Source organism: Meriones unguiculatus, chromosome 2 (genome assembly GCF_030254825.1).
Source record: "Meriones unguiculatus strain TT.TT164.6M chromosome 2, Bangor_MerUng_6.1, whole genome shotgun sequence".
Classification (NCBI taxonomy): Eukaryota; Metazoa; Chordata; class Mammalia; order Rodentia; family Muridae; genus Meriones; species Meriones unguiculatus.
Window position 1 is genome coordinate 46096346 of NC_083350.1, and position 22147 is coordinate 46118492.

The window sequence follows — 22147 nt, forward strand, 5'->3', positions numbered from 1 at the left end:
AAAAAAAACATGACCTTTTCCTTTTGAGGACAGGAATGACCTGCTTGAAATTATCCTCTATGTCTGTGTTCACTGCCCATCTCCTACAGGAATTTTTTTCCAGGTCACTGTGGACTCCTGACACTTCTTTCTCATGTGCTTTCCGTGGAGAATGGACCCTAGAGGACAGCTTCTTGGGAGTGCTTATGACCCAATCCCAAAGCCCTCTCCTAGAAATTTCAATTCAGTGGTCTGGAACAGGGGCCCAGGGTTTTAAAATCTTACCGAGCATTTCTGCTCATCCTAGGGAACTGCTTAAAGTCACCATTGATCTTCAAAATATAGCACCAGGAAAAGGAAGCAAACAGCAGTAGTCAGTCAGTGGTCAGCTTTGCCCCAAACAACCATAATAATGGGTAGCATCATTGCAGTCCTGTGACCCTACTGTCCCTCCACTTCAGTCACTGTGTTTTAGTACTCTGCTCCTGGCAAGTAAGGCTGAGCGTCCAGCCTTTCCTCACTATCCTCTTGAGCTTTTGCAGAAGCTCAATAATGTTTGCTTTTCGTGTTTAATTTCCAAGTGACAATGGAGATTTTTCTCACCCGCTCTAAAATTTCCTTACCAGGGGATCCTTAGGAGACCAAGTGGACTGAGGAGGGTAAAAGAGGGAAGAAGACAAACTGCACAAAGGGTAGGTTAGAAAGACAGCTGCTTGTGTAGGCGGCATCTCCAAACTCAGTTCCTCTGAATAAATCATGTGGGAAGTCCCTTCTTTGCAAGAAGAGGAGTAGCTGTCCCGCCCGTTTCGATAAGATCTCCTTAGCAACTTATCCTGGTGGTTGTGCTCATATTTCAACCACATCGACCTATCAAATTGCTTTGAACCTAACCAGCTCCATCAGTTCCTAAAATGTTACCAATCTGCAATTAGTTATTTCGTTTTTTTTTTTATGGTCCTTCCTTAGAAAGCTTCTGAAGCCGGAGCGCTTCTGACATCTACTCAGGCTGGGACCTCTCCAAACAGCAAATGAATCTCTCGCAAGCGGGCTTCCCAGTGCCTGATACACAGAAGATTACTCAGAAGTAATTATCTATTTTAATTTCCTGAAGCCATATTTGATCTTGAAGGTCGCCCCCCTTAAATGAGCATCTGTCGGCTGGGCCACTATACATCCACACAAAAATTGAGAAAGGTGTATTTACTCAATACGAAGGTCGAAGACTGTTTGTCTGCATTTGGGAGTATTGAAACAACCTGCAGTATCCGAGGTACTTGTAACTGTCAGGCCTGTGCTGACTGGATCGACGCCACCTGTTCTTCTGTAGGCTGTCACCTTCAGCCTCGATGACAGAAGTCACTCCTGAAAGTGTTGCCTGCCCTATCTGTGCCTGCAATTTACCAGTCATGTTTCTTACACAGGACTGAACATTCAGACACGCTTGGCATCTGCTTGTTGAATGAATAAGAGCAGAGCTGGGAGAAAGTAGTTTGGTTATGAGATGAGAAATGAACTTTGAAATTCAGCCAATATTTAAGTACCTTTCACAGAGTGGACCCAGAGGAGAGGCAAACCTGGGCATTGGAGCTCATCCTGCATTGGCTTTGGGTCAGTCCTTCCTAAGTTTTCTTCCACTGTGTGTTTCCTTGGGTCTTTTGCCAGCCGCATTTAAAAAAATCAGAACTCCTGTTGGTCCTGCAGGCTTTCTTGCCCCTGTCTTCCCTGAATTGCTTCCAAAGTGTAGCCCTGGGGACCCCGTTTAGCCACACTGCCGTGCATAGGCAGCACGAGGGGGTGACACCCACCGCTTTCTTCTGGTTGGGCTTCTATCCTACATTGTCTCCTATTTGATGCAGAAAAAAAAAGAACTGGAGAAAAACTATGCAACTGGAGTAAGAGCAAAGCAGTGAGGAGGATGCTAATTATGGGAGGTGGATGTGTTCATTCGTGTCACTGTGGCAACTAGTACATAGCATGGAGTCAGCACACTGTAAACCATGAATATGTAAAATGTTGTCAAATAAATACCTCCGAGTAAAATCTTGTTTTCATAAAATGTAAACAAAGTGCAATAGGACACAATTTGAGTTTTTCTCTCCAAACCCTCCACATTACAGAATGGAACGGTCCTTACCAGAGGCTGGGAGAGGAAGGAAAGGGGGCGGGGAGGAAAGGGAGGTGGGACAAGGAGTGCTAAACGCAGAGAGAAACAGATTCTTGTGTTCTACAGCTTAGCGAAATGACTGTTCCACCTCAGTACATATTTTGTAAAGAAGAGAGACGTTCAAAGTAATGACACATGTCGGAAGAGACGGTGACATTAGCTATGTTGGTTGTGTCATTACATGTGATAGTTACACATAAAATTACTACATTGCACCTTGCAAATAAGTGCAATTATTATGTGTGAGTTTGAAAAGGGGAAGAAAATTAGTAGCTTTCAAGGCTAAAGTTTAGGCTGGTGAGATGGCCCGGCAGGTCAAGGTGCTTGCGGCTGAGCCCAACAATTTTTCAGTTCATTTTCTTGAACCTGTATGGTGGGAAAAGAGAACCAACTTCCACAAGATCCTCTGACTTTCACATGACACACGTGTTTATGCATCACACACACCTACAGTGAAATAATAATAGCAGCAATACTGTCATCTTCAAGAGCAAAGCAAACATTCATACCTACTCTCGGTCAGTGGCCTTTGGTAGATCTCACGAGAGCCTCACCCATAGAATGGGGATGTGGCTACCTACAGGTCAACACACATGTATGTGACTGACAGTGTCATTCTTTTGACCTTTGCCTGTGTTTTGCTGGTTTATATAAAATGGGTTTCCTCTCTCAGTTTCTGTTAGACTCATCTGATCATCCTTCACACTGCTCGTCACAATCCATGATTTTTCTATTTCAGAAAGACTTGATCCTGCTCTCCAGAACCATCTGCCAAGTGAAAAAGGTGTAGAGATTTGGAAGGAAGGAACAGGCAGACCCAGGATCTCACAAAGTGAAATTTATTGGGACTTGCAGACAGGAACACCAGCCAGGGTAAATAGATAGCACACCCTGGGCTGGGGTAGTTGTCCAAGGGCTCAGCTAGCCAAAATGAGCCATGGCTAACCAGAATCTTCCTGGCCTTTGTTTAAGGCTCAGGGGTTGAGTGCTTGCTGCTCTTGTAGAGGACTGGAATTTGATCCCAGCATTCGTGTTAGGTGGCCTACAACTGTCTGTAACTCCAGCTCTAGGGAATACCATGACCTTCCTTTTCTGACCTGTGTAGATTCCTGTGAATACACACACACACACACACACACACACACACACACACACACACACACGCACACACACACACTGAAGTAAAAGTTAAAAAATCCACTATTAGCAGAACTAATATCAGTTAGCAAAAAGATGGGGAGCAAACGGCTGGCATGCCACACTTGGTTGATTCTTTCGATGACTTGGGATGGATCACCTAACAGGCAAAATGGCAGCTGTGATCAAAATGGCCGCAGCTCTGTCAAGTCACTCTGTGTGTGTGTGTGTGTGTGTGTGTGTGTTTGTGTGTGATTGTGTTATTCTCTGATTAGACTACAGGCAGGAGGATCAGTTACCCATCTCTCTTTGTTGTATTCCAGGTATAGAAAGGTGTGGCAATATAGAGCTGGCATATATGTGATAACAATTATACCATTATTTATCACTCCTAGTTATAGATAGTGGGGAAAGTATTAGAAAGAAAGAAGAAGGAAAATGCTAGGCAAAAAGGTCCTGTTTCCTGAATGGAAAAGAGAAGGGGTCAAGCTTTGGTCTGGGGTCCTGGCTGACAGAACTAGGCACATGTTTCATTGGTTGTCAGTGTAGAATCAACATCGAGTTTGAAAATACTGAATTCACTTTAGTAGTGAACTCAGCTGGCATTTCCCCAATAGAATTTCATTATTAAAACAAACTTACCAGAGAACTCTGCCTGCAGGAACAACACTGTTGGGACAAAGTGAACTCCCAAGTATCGTGTGAATCCCAATATTGGCTGAGGCACAGCATGACAGTGAGAATGAATGGGAATGTTGCTAAGTCTGACAACTGAGCAGCAGCCTTTGGGAGAGGAGAAAACCCTGGCTGATCATACTGTATGTTAACTTTGTGTGTTAGTCAGGGCTCTCTAGAGGAACAGATAGAATGTGTATAAATATGGGATTTATTAGAGTAGCTTATGGGCTGTGGTCCAGCTAATCCAACAATGGCTGTCTACGAATGGAAAGTCCAAGAATCTAGTAGATGTACAGTCCGCCAGGCTGGATGTCTCAGCTGGTCTTCAGTATATGCTAGAATCCAGAAGAAGAATCTAGTCACTGGCATTAGAGCTCTTGCCAGAAGGAGCAAGAACAAGCAGGCAAAGGGAAAGAGCTTTCTTTTTTCATGTCCTTTATATAGGCTGCCAGGAAAAGCGGTGGCCCAGATGAAAGGTGGGTCTTCTCACCTCAAAAGCTCTGCATTGAAAATACGTCTTCCCACTTCAGATGATTTAATTAAGAAAAAAAAATTATTACTTACAAGTGTACCTGTACCTGTGAAGTTGACAACCACGAACAGCCATCCCACCTTATAAAATAAATGTGCATGAGAGAGAGAAGAAAGGTTTCAGAAGAAGAAAGAAAAAAAATACAAGGACGGTTCTCCTAACTTTTCTGCCATTTGTTAACAAAGCCAAAATAAAAACTTAATAAAATGGATTTATAAGAGAAATAATGTGAGGCCACAGTGGAGAGGTCTGGATTAGTGTTATTATGAGAACTGTCAGCCTCTTAATTGGACACTACTTCTGTGATTGGCCAGAAGTAGAACAGAGATGAAGCCACATTTCTTGTTGGTAAAAGTTCACCTTCTGATGGGAGATCTGTGGTAACCAAATAAGCAAGCTCCCAAATAAATTCTGTAAAGAAAGTAAGCCACAGTGGGATGTTGCCTCATGGTTGGGGAAGTGCAGATAACAGGCAGCCAGTTGAAATGCACATTCATGTTGGTGCATGAATGTATGGCTGGACATTGGGATAGAGGCAGTTGCACAGAGATGGAAGCTGAGAGCATCTCAGCTAAGGAAGAGGACAAATGCCTGTAATAAAGGCAGCATGAAAGGAAGGCTCTAGGATCTGTCTGTCCTCTCCGTATCCTCTACAAATCACCACTCCATATTCCTTCCTACTGACTGCTAGTGTTTATTATTTATTAGCAATGTGACCTTGAGCAGGATGTACAGCCGTTCTAATTGGATAGCTGTAACGTGGCAATGTTAATGAGCTCAACCTCAAAGCCTTGTCTTGGGAATTACGAAGCATAGCAACAAATACCAATAATTGCCACAGAGTGTTGGGAACTATGCTGTCTTTAGGTGATCTGATGCTCCTCTTTACAGGACCGGGGCGGCATTATTGTAGATGAAGACACTAGGTACGCAGGCTGAGCACCTTGCTTTAGGATACAGGATGATAGAGTCAGCCTTTGAATTGAGGCATCCTTTTTCCAGAGCCTTAGCTTCACCCACACATCACCCAGATTCAGAATTTGCAGATCTGTGCCTGCCGAGGGTCTAAGCCGATGCCTGCCTGTGATAGCCTTCATGCTTCTGCTTCTAGCATTATTGGGCCGACTTCCTTTGCCCCACTTTACAATTTTGAGTGATTTTTAGAAACTATAGTTTAGAACGATACCCAGAAGTCAGAAATCTGCCACAGAACTGGAGCTAGAGGCCGCAGCTTCTGATTTTAAATTCCCAGGTCTTTCTCCTGCAGTGTGCCTCCTGGAGTTTTGCTTATTATAATTAAGGGTATTTTGAAAGGAGCCCTCAGAAGCGCTCGCTGAATTTGCTCCAGTAGATCCAGCTGTTTGCAAAACAATAGGTCCAATTTTCTTCTTTAACACTGCTTCTATTAACATTTAGAAGATTTTTCCATATTCATTGTTTCTATTTTAAGCAAAAGATCCTCTGAGCAGTTCAGTACTCGGCAGCTGATGGAACCCGCAGAATTCTGGATCTGCACCCCTCCACCACCTGTCAGCGCTGCTTACTGTCTGCACCTGTCTTGTGCCTCCTTGTGTGTGTCCTCAGGATTTCTGAGTTATCTGGAGGCTTTGAAAAAAGGGAGGAATCTTTATTCCTGGAGAGTTGGTTTGCTTGTGTTTGGTCAGCCTCATCCCATTGGTACCCAGAGTTGTACTTTAAAATTAAAAATTTCAAAACCAGCCAACCAACAAATTTCTTAGCTTTTCTTAGCTGGGATGGTTGGAATTGAAAATCAGCCTCAGAGGCATGAGGAAAGGCACAGGGGCTGATAACTCTGCAAGTCCATCCAAGTTTCCTGTGGAGAAAGGAGGTCGCACCAGGGATCAACCAGGACAACCCAAGATGTTCTGAGCATTCCCTGGTTTTGGTGCAGGCTTAGAACTAGATAGAGTCTGGTGGTGCATTTTTTTTTTTTTTTTTTTTTTTTTGCTGTTTTCTAGAGACAGGGTTTCTCTGTGTAGCCCTGGCTGTCCTGGATTTGCTTTGTAGACCAGGCTGGCCATGAACTCACATCTATCTGCCTGCCTCTGCCTCCCTGAGTGCTGTGATGAAAAGCATGTACCACCGCACTCAGGGAGGCAGAGGCAGGTGGATTTCTGTGAGTTTGAGACCAGCCTGGTCTGCAGAGAAAGTTTCAGGACAGCCAGGGTTACATGGAGAAACCTTATGTCAAGAAAAGAAAAGAACTAGAGCCCTGATTTCTTCATGGGCATGAGGTTCTGATGCTCGAACACCTACCCTGCGCCTCCATGTTTCAAATCCAATTCGATGAAAACAAACTCCTGACCTTTGCTCCCAAATTTACTTACTGTGCTGTCTTCCTTACATTTGCTAGTGACAACTATATCCTTGAAGATGCTCCCATAAAAACGAAGTCTTCCCTAACACTTCCCTTTCCTTGTGTGATCCCAAGTACCAGTCATTGGCTTTACCTGTTCGCCGGTACCTTCCAAATAGATCCTGAGACTAATTGCACCACCCTCAAGGTTGCCAGCCCCAGCCCCCCTTTCTGAGGTCTCTTATGCATCCTGTACTTTCACTCCTGCCAAGTGTGATTCTTGACTGCATGGGTGTACACCCCTCTTCTCTCAAAGCTCTCCAGTGGCTTTATGGCTCTCAAGGTGAAAGGTCAATATTTTTAGGGGGAGATGAGTACTCTTGAGACAGGGTGGTCCTTGTATTCTCTATGTAGTTGAGGATGACCCTGAACTTCTGATCCCCTTGCCTTCACTCCCTGAGTGCTGGGGTTACAGGTGTCCAACACCAACATAAATCATGCTTGACAAGCACTCTACACCTTCAGCCTAACCATTCAATTTTCTTTTAGTTTAAAGTTGTTCTTATTTTGCTTTATTGTAGGAGTGCTTACTGTCATTACCTGTGTGCCTGGTGTCAGCAGAGACCAGAAGAGAGCAATTCATTCCCTGGAACTGGAGTCACAGATGGCTGTGAGTCTCCATGTGGGTGTTAGGGACTGAACCTGGGTTTCCTGGAAGAGCAGTAAGTGCTCTTAACCACTGATCCATCTCTCTGCCCACCCCCCCAAGTCAATTCTTAAGGTGGTCTCCTGGATGCTTGCCCTTCCACCTTGTTCCTTTCATTGAGCTGATCTTCTCACTGTTGAACGTCACTTCTCACCATTGAACGTCAGCCACTAGGGTCTCCTCGCTGCTCCTTCATCTGTCAGATGGAGTCCTGTCTTGGGAAAGAATGGTCCTAATCATGACGGCCTCCCCACAGCAGATGTTTGCTCATCTGTCAAACCTCCCCTAATCACCCTGTGTAAGACCTCAAGCCACATCCTAGCCTCTGCTCCCAGTTCCTACTCACCCATTTTATTCTCTTAGAGCATGCCTCAAACCACAACTTCCCACTAGAATGTATGTAGAGAAATTTTAATTCAGAACATGGCCGCTTTGGCAAGAGATCACATCCAAAGATCTTCTAGGTCTGTTCGATCCGGTGGGAAGAGAGACATACTTTTAATCCTAGGAGACAGAGGCATGCAGATCTCTGAGTTCTAGTCAGTTCTGTTCAGTCAGTTCAGTTGAGTCAGTGAGTTGAGAAGCAATGTGGTGGAGTTGATTGAGCTCAGTTCTTGGGATTCAGAGGCAGTTTTACTGGGAGAGTTTTACAGAGGCAGGTTGAAGAGAGAACAAACTAGACACAGGTGAAGAAAGAACCAGCCAGAGAATGAGAAGGGGCCAAAAGATTAGAACATATTGCCAAAGTTAGTATGAGGCCAAGCAGAGCAATTCAGTGAGAAACTGAGTGAAACCAGATGGATTCACTCAGCTTGGAGAGGAGTGTGAGCCAGAACAGCTGACTAGAACCAGCCAGCCAGAGTTCAGAAAGAACTAGAAAGGGTGAGTTTATTCAGTGGTAAGTCTCAGAGGATGAAAACATTCTAGGCCTAGATGAGCTTGTGCAGAGGCTAGAAGCTTCCTGGACTAGGCCTAGGTTAGCAGACAGAGGCAGCAAGCCTTGGAGACGACAATTATGTCAGGGGGAAAAAAGATACTTTAGCAAATGTGAGCTCCAGGATGCAGGGGTCTCTGTTCTTCTGTGTTTTCAGTGCCTTGATCAGTACCTGCCACTTTAATGTACTTGTTAAAGCAATGAATGCTAAAGCATCAACACAGTGTCTCATTACATTTAGCTAAAACCATTCCATTACAAAAAAACCAATTTGAGCAGAAGAGAACGGTGACTGGATGGTTTCCAAGACTCCTGGAAATCCAAGGACAGCTCCGTCCAGGAACGTAAATGAAGCCATCAGCGCCCTCCCCCCACTCTCCCCCACCCCACCGGGGCTTGTGTGCCCATTGTCTCTGCTGCTCTCCCTGGTGGCTTCATTCTCAGGCAGGTTTTCATTGCCACCACCGACTGCTGGCAGGACAAAAAGCAGGAGGCATCTGGAAGCATCCAGGCTGCCCTTCTTCCAGTTAGGTGGGACAGGAGTGCATGGTGGGTGGGAGAAACACTTCCCCTTTAACACGTCTACCTCATTTGTGGGATCTTCTCATTGGCCTGCCTCAAGTCAGGTGCCAGGACGTCAGTGTGATCCACTGCGTTAAAGTGCTACCAAGGTGAATCAGCTGGCCGTGTCTCTGGAGCAGAGTGGGAATCGGATCCACGATGGCTCCATAGCTGAGAGGGAAGCAGGGGTGCTTCTGTGAAGAGAAGTGAGGACTTCAAGGGTGGCTTCAGGGGTTCATTCATTACGCCAGAGGCGTGGCTCTGCAGGGCGTGGCTCTGGTCTGGTGCTTAGTCTTTGGACTCCTCAGTGGCTTTGTGCTACTTTCTTGCATTGCTGTGACAAATCGGCTAACAGAAGCAACTTAAGGAAGGAAGGACCTATTTTGGCTTCACAGAGCTTTTTAGCAGGAAAGGCGTGGTGAAGTGGCTTGGTTAGAACTTTGTGGAGGGAGCTTGTGACTTGCTGGAGGACCATAATACAGGGGCTGGAAGGGAGCTCTATAGCCCCAAAGGCCTGCCCTCAGGGACCCACTTCCTCTAGCCAGGTGTCCTACCCCAGATTTTCCACAACCTCCCAGACAGTGCCACCCGCTGAGGACAAAAATATTCAAACCCAAAAAGAACCTGTGGGGCGGGGCGACATTTCACAATCAAACCACAACAGGTTCCTTATCAGCATAAGGGTCAAAATCCTTGATGTGGCATCTGGAGGAGCAGATTTACGAAGCCTGCTCCTGCTCGGGCTTTGCCTCCCTTTACACCCTGTAGTGCTCTTTTTGTTCAGAGACATTGGAGCAAAGTTCATCCCTGGGACTTTCACTTGTTCATTCATGACTCTGTATACAGCATTAAGCACTTAATGTATGCCTCCAAGCCTCCTGTAGAGTCACTAAATGAGTGGCTGTTCCTCTGAAGGGGCTGTGCCTTGTCTTTGTGTGAAAGCCAACGCGTTCTCTGTGACTCAAGTCTCCTGCCCTCTGTGCCCTTGAGAACCATGTACCCTCTCCGTCTTACTCCATGATAGTTTACATACTTTCTTGGAACCCTTCTGTTATGCGTTCTTGGATTCAAGTTACAAATGTGCCTAGAGACCTCTGCGGCGAGCTCCCCATTCCTTGAGGGCTTGGGCATTACTTTTTACACATCCAGGCAGTTAGAGTACGGTATACATGTGGTAGGAATCTAATAAATGCTTATGAAATGGACAAGTAGTAGACTGAAGCAATTGGAAGATGAGCTTTCAATCCTTTGTCAAGACTGTGATATGTGTTTTGTGCAGGACACCTAGGTTTGAAAATATTGATTTTGCGTTATGGTAATATGAACTGGGCATGAACTACTTTAAGAATAAAGAAACAGAATCTCTGATAAGTCAAGCACCTTTTTGGTTGTTCAGGAAATAAAGTGTCAGAGGTAGAATTGAATGGTAATCTAATACTAAGTCTATTAAGTTACAGATATTTGGTGGCAAGTGACATCAACTCAAACCAACTTAGGCACGAAGAAGAAATTACTGATTGGTTTGTGACCCTTGAGAGCCATATTTTGTGGAGTATTCACTGTCCTGTTCAGTCCCTTCCTCCTAGCACTCACCTTGGACCTGTTGCTCTGGCCAACAGGACATTTTAGGTATGACGTGAGCAGAATCCTGGCAAGCTGCTGGCACACTGGGGCTTGCCTGGAGGGATCCAGCCATAGAGAAAAGGCCCAGAGACTGTCCTCCTATCTTGAAGTGCTCTGCTCTCTGGGCTGTGGCACTTCTCACACAGGGTAAGCAAAGCCAGGCTCACCTTGGAAGGGCTGTAGAATTTCCATAGGGTAGAAGTACTTGGGATATTCCTTTTTGGTGTGAATTTGTGGCTCTTTAAAAAAATTAAGGCAGTTTTTATAACATTTCCCAGGCCATTTTGTTTCCTTGGGCAAAAGATGGCTTTTATTGCCCAGGGAACCATTTTGTGCCTGCCTCAGAGGACAATCACTAGTGGTCTCCGGCAAATCAACAGAGATAGGGAGGAGGCAGTCTCCATCACTGCAACCATCACTCTCTTCTTCCCCCATTACCACCAGAGGAAGAAAAGCAGCAGATTAAAATGTGCCAACTCTCTAAAGAGAGAGTGTTAAGTCCATAATTTTAGAGATGAGGAAACAGGCCCAGAGAGGCTGAGGCTTGTTTTAGTCACAAAGCAATTTTATAATTAATTTGGTTTTACAGTTCTCAGTTTTGGATGAGAGTCAAATCCTTTTTCCATAGCCCTAGGATTTCACGATGACTTCAGACACAGCTCTGATACATGGCAGGGATGGAGGTTGTTTTGTTTGTTTGTTTGCCCTTGAGACAGGCTGTCTCTGTGTAGCCTAGGCTGCCCTGGACTTGCTTTGTAGAGCAGGCTGGTCTCAAACTCACAGACATTGGTGTGCTTCTGCCTCCCCAAACACTGGGGTTATAGGAGGAGTGAGCTGCCACATCCGAATAAGGGGTTAAGTTTTGAGGAAGGGAGCTAGAGAAGGAGCTGAGCTTCCGTGGAGGGGGTGGGTCGGAAAGTGACCGGGACAATGCAACTTTCTTTAACAGGGACTCTAGACTTCACCAACAGGACACTTGGATCTAACACCTTTAAGGCCATTTTCCACTTGCAATACAACATTAGCTCTGCTGTTCCCCGACCCCGTGGCCTTGATCCACTTTCCTGTGGTTCAGAGAAGTTAAGCAAATTACCCAGAACACAGGTAGAGGAGCTAGGCTTTAGACCCTGTATTGTATTGTGCTGTGGCAATGTTTAGAGTTGTGCTCATTGCTACCCACGGATTTGGAACTATTTAGTCAATACCTATTTGTCCCTGGGGAAAAAGGCATTAGGGCTACATAGGAGTTTATTTTTAATTCAAAGCTGCACAGTTCATGTGATTGACAGCATCGGATCTTGGAACAAACTGTCCAGGTTCAAATCCAGGTTTCATCACGCAGGCCTCCATCGCCCTGGGGTCTTTTCTTCCATGTTATGTCTACAGTGCACATGATCTGAACATTACGTCACGGTGCTGTGATGAGGGTACCTGGGAGACCACACATGGGACACAAGCCCTCAACAATGTCAGCATCTCTGATTCGCTACTATATAATTTAGTTAGAGATCTGGATGAGACTCGGAATACCGGAAGGGTTATAGTCTGGATTTACAGTAACAATTATTTGTCACTATCATGAAGGGGGTTAAGCAGAGAGCTTGTGTCTCTGCTTGTCGAATTTATGGAGGAAGGTGCACATTTGTGTTTTAGTTGTGTGCTTTTAAGTAGATTTCTATCTAAATGGGTACAAACTTTGGAAAACTTGAACTCTTTGTGTTCGGAAGAACTGGCATCCTTGGTACATTTTCCTGGATTGACTGGCCCTGGACAGGTTGTAGGCAGAGAGGTTTGGCCTAGATCAGGAATACCTTTGGCCTGTTAATTGCTCTTGCCTGTCTGGCCTGCACCCCACTTCCTTGGCTCAGCCCATTCCTTCACACTCCACTTGGGTGAAAGGGCCCTCTGGGCTGCTTGGATCAGGGCTGGATCTTATCTTCCAGGAGGGGCAAAGGACTAGGTCCCAGCACTTTGTCCTAATAACGTCTGTGATGACTCAGTGTCAGTTCTCCCTCCTCCCTGCAGGTGGCAGTGTTCACCCTCTAGCCCAGCGTTTCTCAGCTTTCCTAAAACTGAGACCCTCTAATACACCTCATGTTGTGGTGGCCCCCAACCATAAAATTATTTTCATTGCTACTTTATATTTGTAGTTTTGTTACTGTTATGAATCGTAATGCAAATATCTTTGGAGATAGAGATTTTCCAGGGTTCGCTATCTACATGTTCACAACCACTGCTAATCAGCCTTCTCTCCAGAAATGCGGCTTTCTGCTCGTCAGATCCAAAGGATGCTCCCAGGAGGGCATATTTTCCAGAGTCCTTTTACTGCTTTGGAGTGCATCTCACAGATTTAGTTAACTGCCTCCAAGTCTTAGTTCAACAAAACAATACAGCTTTGCTTTAACACAAAGACAGATGAAAGAAAAGTAATTGAAAATAAAGCAGTGAACCTTTTAGAAGCAGACGCTTGGGTGCACTTTATGTAGGCATTATGATGAAATAGATGCTAGGCCCGTGCCTATGATTGCTATGACTGTAGTGGTGCCAATGATGTGTGATAAAATGTCAGTGTGTGTGTGTGAGAGAGAGAGAAAGAGAGAGAGAGAGAAGGAGAGAAAGAGGGAGAGAGAGAGAGAGAGAGAGAGGTAGACAGACAGACAGACGGGGCGTGTGTGTGGGTGTTTCCTATGTAGCTCAGGCTGGGATTGGCATGGAACCTGCTATGCTACTCAATCTGGTTTTAAAGCCACAGGACTCTCCCATCGGTCTAGGATTACAGGCAAGTATCACCATGCTCCGCCTAGTCGATCAGTTAAATGCCTATCTATCACGGCAGACAGGTTTTAACAAAATAAAAAACAAATTTACGCTAACATGTGCATTTCAAATAAACAAATAAGCAAATAAATAAATAAATAAACGGTTTCCACAGATTTCCAGAATGTCCTCTAGGGGGCACTACCAACCTCATTAAGAACTTTTGACCACTGGGGCTGCTGCAGGCAAAGTCGCGGGATAGCCAGTTCCAATAGAGACCTCATTCATAATTTAACTTACCTATGACATTTAAAATAGATGCTCAGTTTGGGATTGCAACAATCCTAACGAGGGCAACAACTTGGACATGTGAATCCATTTTGCCAGCTATGTCCTTCAAGAGATCTGGGTACATATCAAATATTTGTGCCACGGTGTGCTGACATACTGGTATGATCTATGAATGTAAACAAATGCAGGAGTTTGAAGTGGTAGCAAAAAGAATATAAGGTACTTCATGACTAACTTTTTACCTGGGATGAGGAAGTACATTGAATAAGTATTAACTATCAAGAGTAATTTTATCTGCTTCTTTTTATTATTAAGATGCTGATACAGGGAAAAGCTTATACTCACAGCTTGTGTCTCACTTCTGCTGAAGAATTCTGGAATAGAGGAAATCCCAGGCCAATTTTCTGGCCTCTGAGTTCTCTTGTGCTTTCTCTCTGACAGGAATACACAGCATGCTGGAAGTGAAGAAACAGTGAACACGATTTTACTTTTTATTTTTATGTATTTATGTATTTATTTATTTTTTCTCGAGACAGGGTTTCTCCAAGTAGCCTGGCTGTCCTGAAATTCACTCTGTAGACCCGGCTGGCCTGGGACTCTCAGAGATCTGCCTGCCTCTGCCTCTCAAGTGCTGGGATTAAGGTCTTGCATCACCTGCCCTGAACATGAGTTTCCGTAGCCTCTTCCTATCCTGAAACCCATAACTGACTGTTATCAATTATGACTGTTACCAGTTATGCCTATCAGTTAAACCCATAATTGACTGTTATCAGTTATTTTCTACAGGGCACATGTCCTTCAGGACTGGGCCTTCAAATGTAGGCAAATCCTCAAGTTATTGTTATTATTATCGTCATCATTATTATTTGGTTTTTCAGGATATTGTTCCTCTGTGTAGCCTTGGCTGTCCTGAACTGACTTTGTAGACCAGGCTGGCCTTGAACTCACAGAGATTCAATTGCCTCTGCCTCCCAAGTGCCGGGATTACAGGTTTGTGCGACCACGTCTGGATGTTACTTATTTTTCAAAACAGGTTCTCATTCATCCCAGGCCTCAAACTCTAAGTAGCCAAACATAATCTTGAATTCCCTATGTTCCTGCCTCTACCTCTTGAGGATTACAGTCATGCACCATTATACCCAGTTAAAAATTATTTTTGTGCTTATGAAAGTGTTTTGCTCACATGTACGGCTGTGTACCATGTGTGTTCCTGCAGAAGCCAGAGCTTCCATATGTGAGCTGCCATATGGGTTCTGTGAACCACACCCGGGCCCTGTGGAAGAGTAGCCAGTGCTCTTAACTGATGAGCCGCCTCTCCCAGCCCCTCACATCAGTCGTATGCAGTGCTGGGAACAGAATTCAGTGCTTTGCGCTAGCTCGGCAAACGCTCTTCCAACTGAGCTGTGGCCCTAGTCAGTGATTAATTTTTGATGAACTCTCAGGTTTGGGCTCCTGGTTTCTGGCAGGGCTGATCATTTTCCACACACTTGTCCACTACCCATCTTTGAGATCCCTCGCTTTGCATTCTGACGTGGGAGTTTGGCCCACGGCACGAGGACTTGTGCCAGCCCTGTTCAGAGACAACGAGGAAGAGAAGCGTTTCAGAGCTCAGGAAGACGGCTTGTCCCTCTGGAGATACCCAGATAAGGCAGGTGGCTCCATTTCAAAGCAAACTCTGGGCTAGCTCCCAGGCGCTGGGTACAACCACCCACTAGATTACAGCCCAGCCAGCGAGCCCGATCAGGCACTGCATGAAGAGGCTACGTAAAGTCGTTTGTAGTCCAGTTTTAAAGAACCGCTTTCTCTCGCTGGGAGGTCAGTTTCATACCATGAGATGGTATGAATGGTATGAAACTTGATGGTGAGCCACAGAGCATTGAGGCCGGACCTGGCTTAGAATAGAGACTGATGCTCCATGGCTGTGGGGCCTAGCTTAGGTGTCTTAACCTCTCTGAGTTGGAGCTCCCAGTTTCTGCCTGGGAACATCTCTATGGGACAGGCAGTCCTAAAGGAGCAAGTTCATTACAGAGGAACACAAGAGCAGGTGCAGAGACCGTCCCTGCAGAAAATCCTTTTAGGGAAGCATCTTTCAGCTGCCTTTTCTCAGAATTTGGTCCCAGGGAATCTAATTTCAAAAATAAGAGTTTTGTGGGAAATAGTGTGTCCCCTGTGAGACTGATAAAGAATGACAGTATAGTGAGCCTTCTGAGAACTCCTGGCATAAAGAAATTAGCTTCACTTGGTTTCATTCAAGGTTTCCCATATTTATTTCATTAGGATTATCCCCCAGCCCCAAAGAACAATCAAGTCTGTGGGTTGGTAAAAAAAAAATGACCCAGGAAAAGTCTCCCCCTCCAGGTAGAGCCTCTCAGGCTCCCATTTTAGCTGGTCTCCATCTCCTCAGATTTTTCTATAGTGTGGATGGAAGGGCGGGACAAGCCATCAGGCTTCTCAAGCCACTCATCTATTCCGGAGGGAGAGTAGACAGCCCCGGAAGTGTGTTTAAAAGGTCACGGTGGGTTGGGGGGGGGGCTCAGACCATCTCTTGAAGGATTTCTCTGGTCTTTCTACCTGAAGTGGCTTAGATTTTGTTCTTTGTGCATTTTGTAAAGTCTCACAAACTCTTAGAACTCTCTACAAATGAGCAGCACTATAATAACCTTCTGCCATAACAATATTTCAAAAGGAACTGAAGACTGTTGCTTACACACATACACACACACACATACTCAGGGAGAGAGAGAGAGAGAGAGAGAGAGAGAGAGAGAGAGAGAGAGAGATCAGTAGCTTATGAGCAGATTAAAAGGACATAATTAATTTATAAGCCCCATCCTGATTAGAAAGTAGAGATATGGAAAGATCACTAAAGAATGATGTTCAGACTCAATTTGCAATAATTGTACATTTCTTTCACCAAGACACATATCTGATATAATCTCCCAAATCCCCAAGTACACATAGAACAAGGCTCAGGAAGGCTCAGTAAGTGACATCAGACAGGATGGGATAAAGATACTGTTGCTGAAAGAATTTGGGTCTAAATCAAAGTGTACAGAAGCGAACCTAGCTACCTGTGACTTCTTTTTGTTGAAAGCATAATTTCTGCCTAATTTTTACTAAAAAAAAATTTCAAGTGTAAAAATCTGGAGCAATAGTATAATAATCAGGCACCTGGAAATGTCAACATTTATCTGTGCTCGAATCCTGTATGCAAATATAGTTAAGAATGCATGCACGTATATCTCAGGGCTAGCTTTTCCATATTAAGTTGCAGACATCACAGCACATCACCTTAAATATTTAAGCATGTATCTCTTACATAAAGGACATTGTCCCACGTGATCACACAATACTCTCTTGCCTGAGAACATTGACAATTCTGTAGTTGCACCTGGTACCAACTCCACAGTCAGATTTCCTGAGAAAGCAGCCAGAGCTCATGTATTGCCTTTAGTTATAACAATTTATTCTTTGTAAAGCTGGACTGTGATTTTCCCACCTCTAATGTTTACCTGATCTAACGGCGCTTAGATAAGACTAGTGTTTTATAGGTGTCCCCCAGAGTGGCTTTGTTTTATGTGCTGTTTCTTCTTGGGTCGTTTAATAAGTTCTTCTATGCCCTGTCATTCTTGTAAACCAAGAGCTAGGCTTACACATGTGAAGGACTTTGGTCTAAACTGTCTTAGAGGTGGGCTTATTCTCTCTCTCTCTCTCTCTCTCTCTCTCTCTCTCTCTCTCTCGTATGTGTGTGTGTGTGTTTGTGCTCATCTGTGTGCAAGCCAGAGACCAAGCTTGGATGTCCTTCCTAAGGACACCATCTATTTTGTTCTTTGAGTCAGAGTCTCTTACTGGCCTGGAGTCTACTAAGTAGGTTGGTCTGGCTGGACAGAGAGCTGTAGGGATCTTCCCACCCCTGCCTCCCCAGTACTGGGAATTCAAGTGTGTACCACGACACCAGGCTTTTCTAAGGTTACGGGCACTGAACTCAGTTTTCATGCTTGCAGAGTGAGCATTTCACCTCCTGAGCCCTCTCCCTAGCTGTGTGAACTTACTCTTCTTTGTATTCTGTTCCCAGGTGAACACATGCAGAATCCCTGTTTAGGATGACGGGGGTCTGAGCTCTCTGTCTAGTTTGAATTCAAGCAGAAGAAAAATGGCAGAATGTTGACTATTGATGACTCTGTCTTCTTCAGCCAATTGTGCATATTCACCTGTATTTTTAAAATGTGAATCATTTCTAATATTAAATGATTACTTATTTAGCCCCATAATTTTAGAAACATGCACTAGAGTTTCAAAAAAGGAGAAGAAAAAATCACTGTGGATTTGCCTTTTAGGAAGAACTACTATCATGTTAATGTATCAACTCTCTTTTTTTCCTATAGCTTTCTATGGTGAGTTTTACATTACAAAACATAAAATTTAGTCATATTTTCAAATTAATTTGTAACAAAAACATTTCCCAGTTTATTTCAAACTTTTTGTACATCTTTTGAAAAATAACTGCATGGTCTTTCATATTGCTGAATTCTTACTGTTGGAAATTTAAGGATTTTTTTTCTAGGTATAAGTAATGTTATGGAGACTATCTTTATCCAGATAAATATTTCTCTCCTTTGAAAATTATTTCCTCAGGAGAAATTATTGGGCTGAAAGGAATGGATTTTTAGAATTTATTTTCTGCCTGATTATCACAGTAAGGTGAGTTTATCATTGGCATGTAAAATATAATAAAACTGGGGAAGAAAAAAGTGTTCAGCATCTTCTGCCTGGAGGCTGATGTTAGCATTTTGACATGATTTCTTCTGATACAGCCAGTTATTTTCTTTCTTAGTAAGACTCAAGGGTATGAACATTTTTAAGGTTTTCGATAATACTGCCAAGATTGCTTTCAACTCTTCAGTTTATTCTTCCAGAAGTGTATGAGTTGCAGCCATTTTGAAAACACAAGCTTCTAAAATTTGTCAAGGAAGTTTGCTTGTTTCCAAACTCTCTACACCTTTGCTGAGACTCACTGAAAGTCCACGAGGCTGCCTAGGAAGTGTTGGCCATTATGGGGACATGTTTGATTGTGATGGCTGGAGAAGTCAGCTCACTGGGCTGGCCTGATGAGACAGGCTACTGGCCATTCACAAATGCAGAAAGAAGAAAGGAGTCCTCTAGTAAGGGGCCTCCAGAATATGTTGTATGTGGGAGTAATGATAGCTTTCTATACACTGGAGGGCATGAACAGGGCTGGTGTAGACTTGGGCCCCATCAGGCTTTCCCAGAAGATGAGAAATCATGATTTCAGCCTCCTGAAATTGGTTGTTGTACATCTGGGCTAGCTTTGCATCCAAGTGAGAGAAATATGTCCTCTAAGAAGAGCAGAATCTCTCTCTTTTCCCTCCTTTCCCCTTCCCCCTCTTTTACTCTAGTTCTGTTCTCCTCCCTAGTTCTTGCAGCAGTCTTGTTCTCTGGCTAGAGGTGTTGTTTCGGAAGGCTGGTAGAACCTTTAAGAGGTGAGGCATGGCTGGTGGAAGTAAGTCACTATCACCAGAAGAAGGTCTCTAGTTCTGGCAAGTGTTTACTTCTTGTCCATTGCTGTACGGACAGCTACTGTTACACACCACAGCTTTGCTGCTCTGGACTGAGCCATTCCAACATGGCTTCTATGTTGTAAAGGAATGGAATCCTAAACCCCAAACAAACCTTTCCACTCTATTTATTTATTTATTTATTTATTTATTTATTTATGTATTTATTTCCACTCTTAAGTTTTTTTTCTGTCAAGCACTATGCTCAATATGATGCAAAATAATAATAATAATAATAATAATAATAATAATAATAATAATGCACACAGGACTGAGATACTTCCCTGTATAAGGCACATGTTTTTCCTAATACTCTTGTCTTACATGTTAGCTAGTCTATATAGAATACATGATATAAAAAAGCTTCTTTCCTGGTGCACACCTATAAGCCCAGCACTTGGCACTTGGCAGAGGCAGGCAGATGGCTGTGAGTTCGAGGCCAGTGTGGTCTACAAAGTGAGACCAGGACAGCCAAGGCCAAACAGAGAAACCCTGTCTCGAAAAAAACCCAAACCAAACCAAACCAAACCAACCCAACACAACCCAACCCAACACAACACAACAAGAAAGAAAATTTCCTTCTCTTATCAGAAGTCATTCAACAGGTCAATAGTTATTAACTAGTTCTAGTGTGTACTGGGCACTTTACCAAACACTGGGGACAGAAAGCTGGCACAGACACCTTATGACTCTCACATGTTCACAGCTATGTGGAAGGAAACACAAGAAGTTCATCAGGAGTGGATCCACATTCCATGGCAGACTTATTCAGCCAGTGGAGAGGCTTCCAAAAGCAGTATGCAACATGAAGAAATCTACCAACCTGGAAACAGTAATGAATATGAGACAGAAGCTTGGGGTTTTGGGGATGAATGACCTTTTGTGTGTGCCCTTAACACCACATTTCAGACAGTACTAGGAAGTGTAATAGGGGCTGAGGATGTGAAAGAAGGAAGCCAAGGCTAGAGTCTGACGAATTCTCTCACATACGGGCATAAGAACTTGTTTTGAAGTGCAACTCTGGAAATGTCTATAACCCACAACTGGCATTTGCAGACTGTTGGGGATGAGGGCACTACTCCCATATTAATGTTACTGATGCAAGCAATGGGAGGGGGTTGGGTTGAAAGTGATTAGGAGGCAGCTGAAACTTTGAAAAACCTAGGAAAGAACAGTGAGAAATCACTTCACAAAAACTCCAAACTAGACATGAGAAGCTCCCTTGAGTTGTTGACCAAGACTGCCCCAGACACTCCCAAAATATATAGCCAGTAGCTGTTGTCCTTGGTTACCTCCAGAAGTGGAAAAAGGGTCTCTATTGCTGAAGACACCATGCACTTCAGAAATAGGCCCAGAAGCCCCTGAGCTGGAGCTGACATGAAAACACTCTCCCTGTGGACTAGAGTTCATGGTACCAGAATGCTCCATGCAAGCTTTTGAAGGAGGAAATAACCACCCTACCCAGTACTCCCCAGCTATGATGCGTATGAACCACACCAACAAGCACCATGGTATAATAACCCTAAGGATGCAGCAAAGGCACAAATACCTTGGAGGTAACCAACAGTTCTCTAATTGGACTTAAGACTTGCTCAACAAGAGGGAAAGCATGACCATACCAGAAACCTTGCTAACTACTTGGTGCTGGTGAAGTACTTGTTATTGGAGGAGAATCTACAACAACTAACTTACTAAACCAGCATAATCCATAACAACGATTTACAGACATTTGTCTTATACCCACTAGTGAGATCTTCACCTCTCATCAAGGAAACCCCTCTTTGCAATAGACTGACACCATTACAGAAAGCCACAACCAATAAGGACACAGCTTTGGAGCCTAGTCCCAATGGATACAAATACAAAACACTCCTACGCTTAAGACCCAGAAAATATTGTGGAAGAGGAGGTAGAAAATTGTCAGAGCCAGAGGATCAGGGAGTTTGCTGTGAGATTGTGTCTCTTAGTAATATCAGAAGCTACACCCATGAAGTCTCACCCCCAAGTGTGATCTGCACAAGGATGACAGCAATGAACACACCAAACACAACAGAGAAAAGCAGAAGATGAGCCCTCAATGCTACACAAAGGACTATAGGTAACTGAGGAAAGCTGGGAACAACAGAGGCGGTCGGTCCTCTCCAGGCAAGAGCACACCAATTGGTTGTCCAGTGCCAAATGGTCAGCCCTGAAAACATAACACAAGCAGCATTATGCGGTTACATATATTGCATGTATGTGCATGCAATAAGGATTAGAGGGGGGAGGGAGAGAGAGTTCCAGTGATAGAATCCAGACTGAGGAGTGTGAGAGCTCAGGTTGGGCAAGTAAATAAATCATGCCACTAGTGAAAGCAGGGAGGAAGACCCATCGGTGGACATGTTGACCCCCAAGCATGAGGTGGTCAGTTCACACGTGTTAGGGCTGTAGGATGTGTTAGGACTGTAGGACTGTCCACGGGTCCCACGCCTCAGGCTTTTTTGATAGTCATCTCCTTAACTGTCCCAGAGATGGGAGTTGACTGAGCCCACTGGACTGCAGGGGCTAGTGCTGGCTGCAAGGGAAGATTTCATGTATTTGTTTGAGGATTTTGCCTGCATGGCCCATGTGTGCAATGCCTTTGGATGGCAGCAGAAGACGATGAGCCTTGGAAATGGACTCACGGATGGTCGTCTGGTACTGTGTGGGGGCTGGGAATCAAAGCTGGGCTCTCTGGGAGAGCCGCAAGGGCTCTTAAGTACAGTTACTTTGGTAGAAGACTCAGCTCCTGGACCCGTTGTCCTCCTACTCTAAGAAGTCCCAAGAAGCTGTTTTGTATTCAGAGCCCCGTGAAATACTGTTTGAAAAACTTGTGGGCCAGACGTGGTTTTGGAGTCGGGTGGACATGTATTC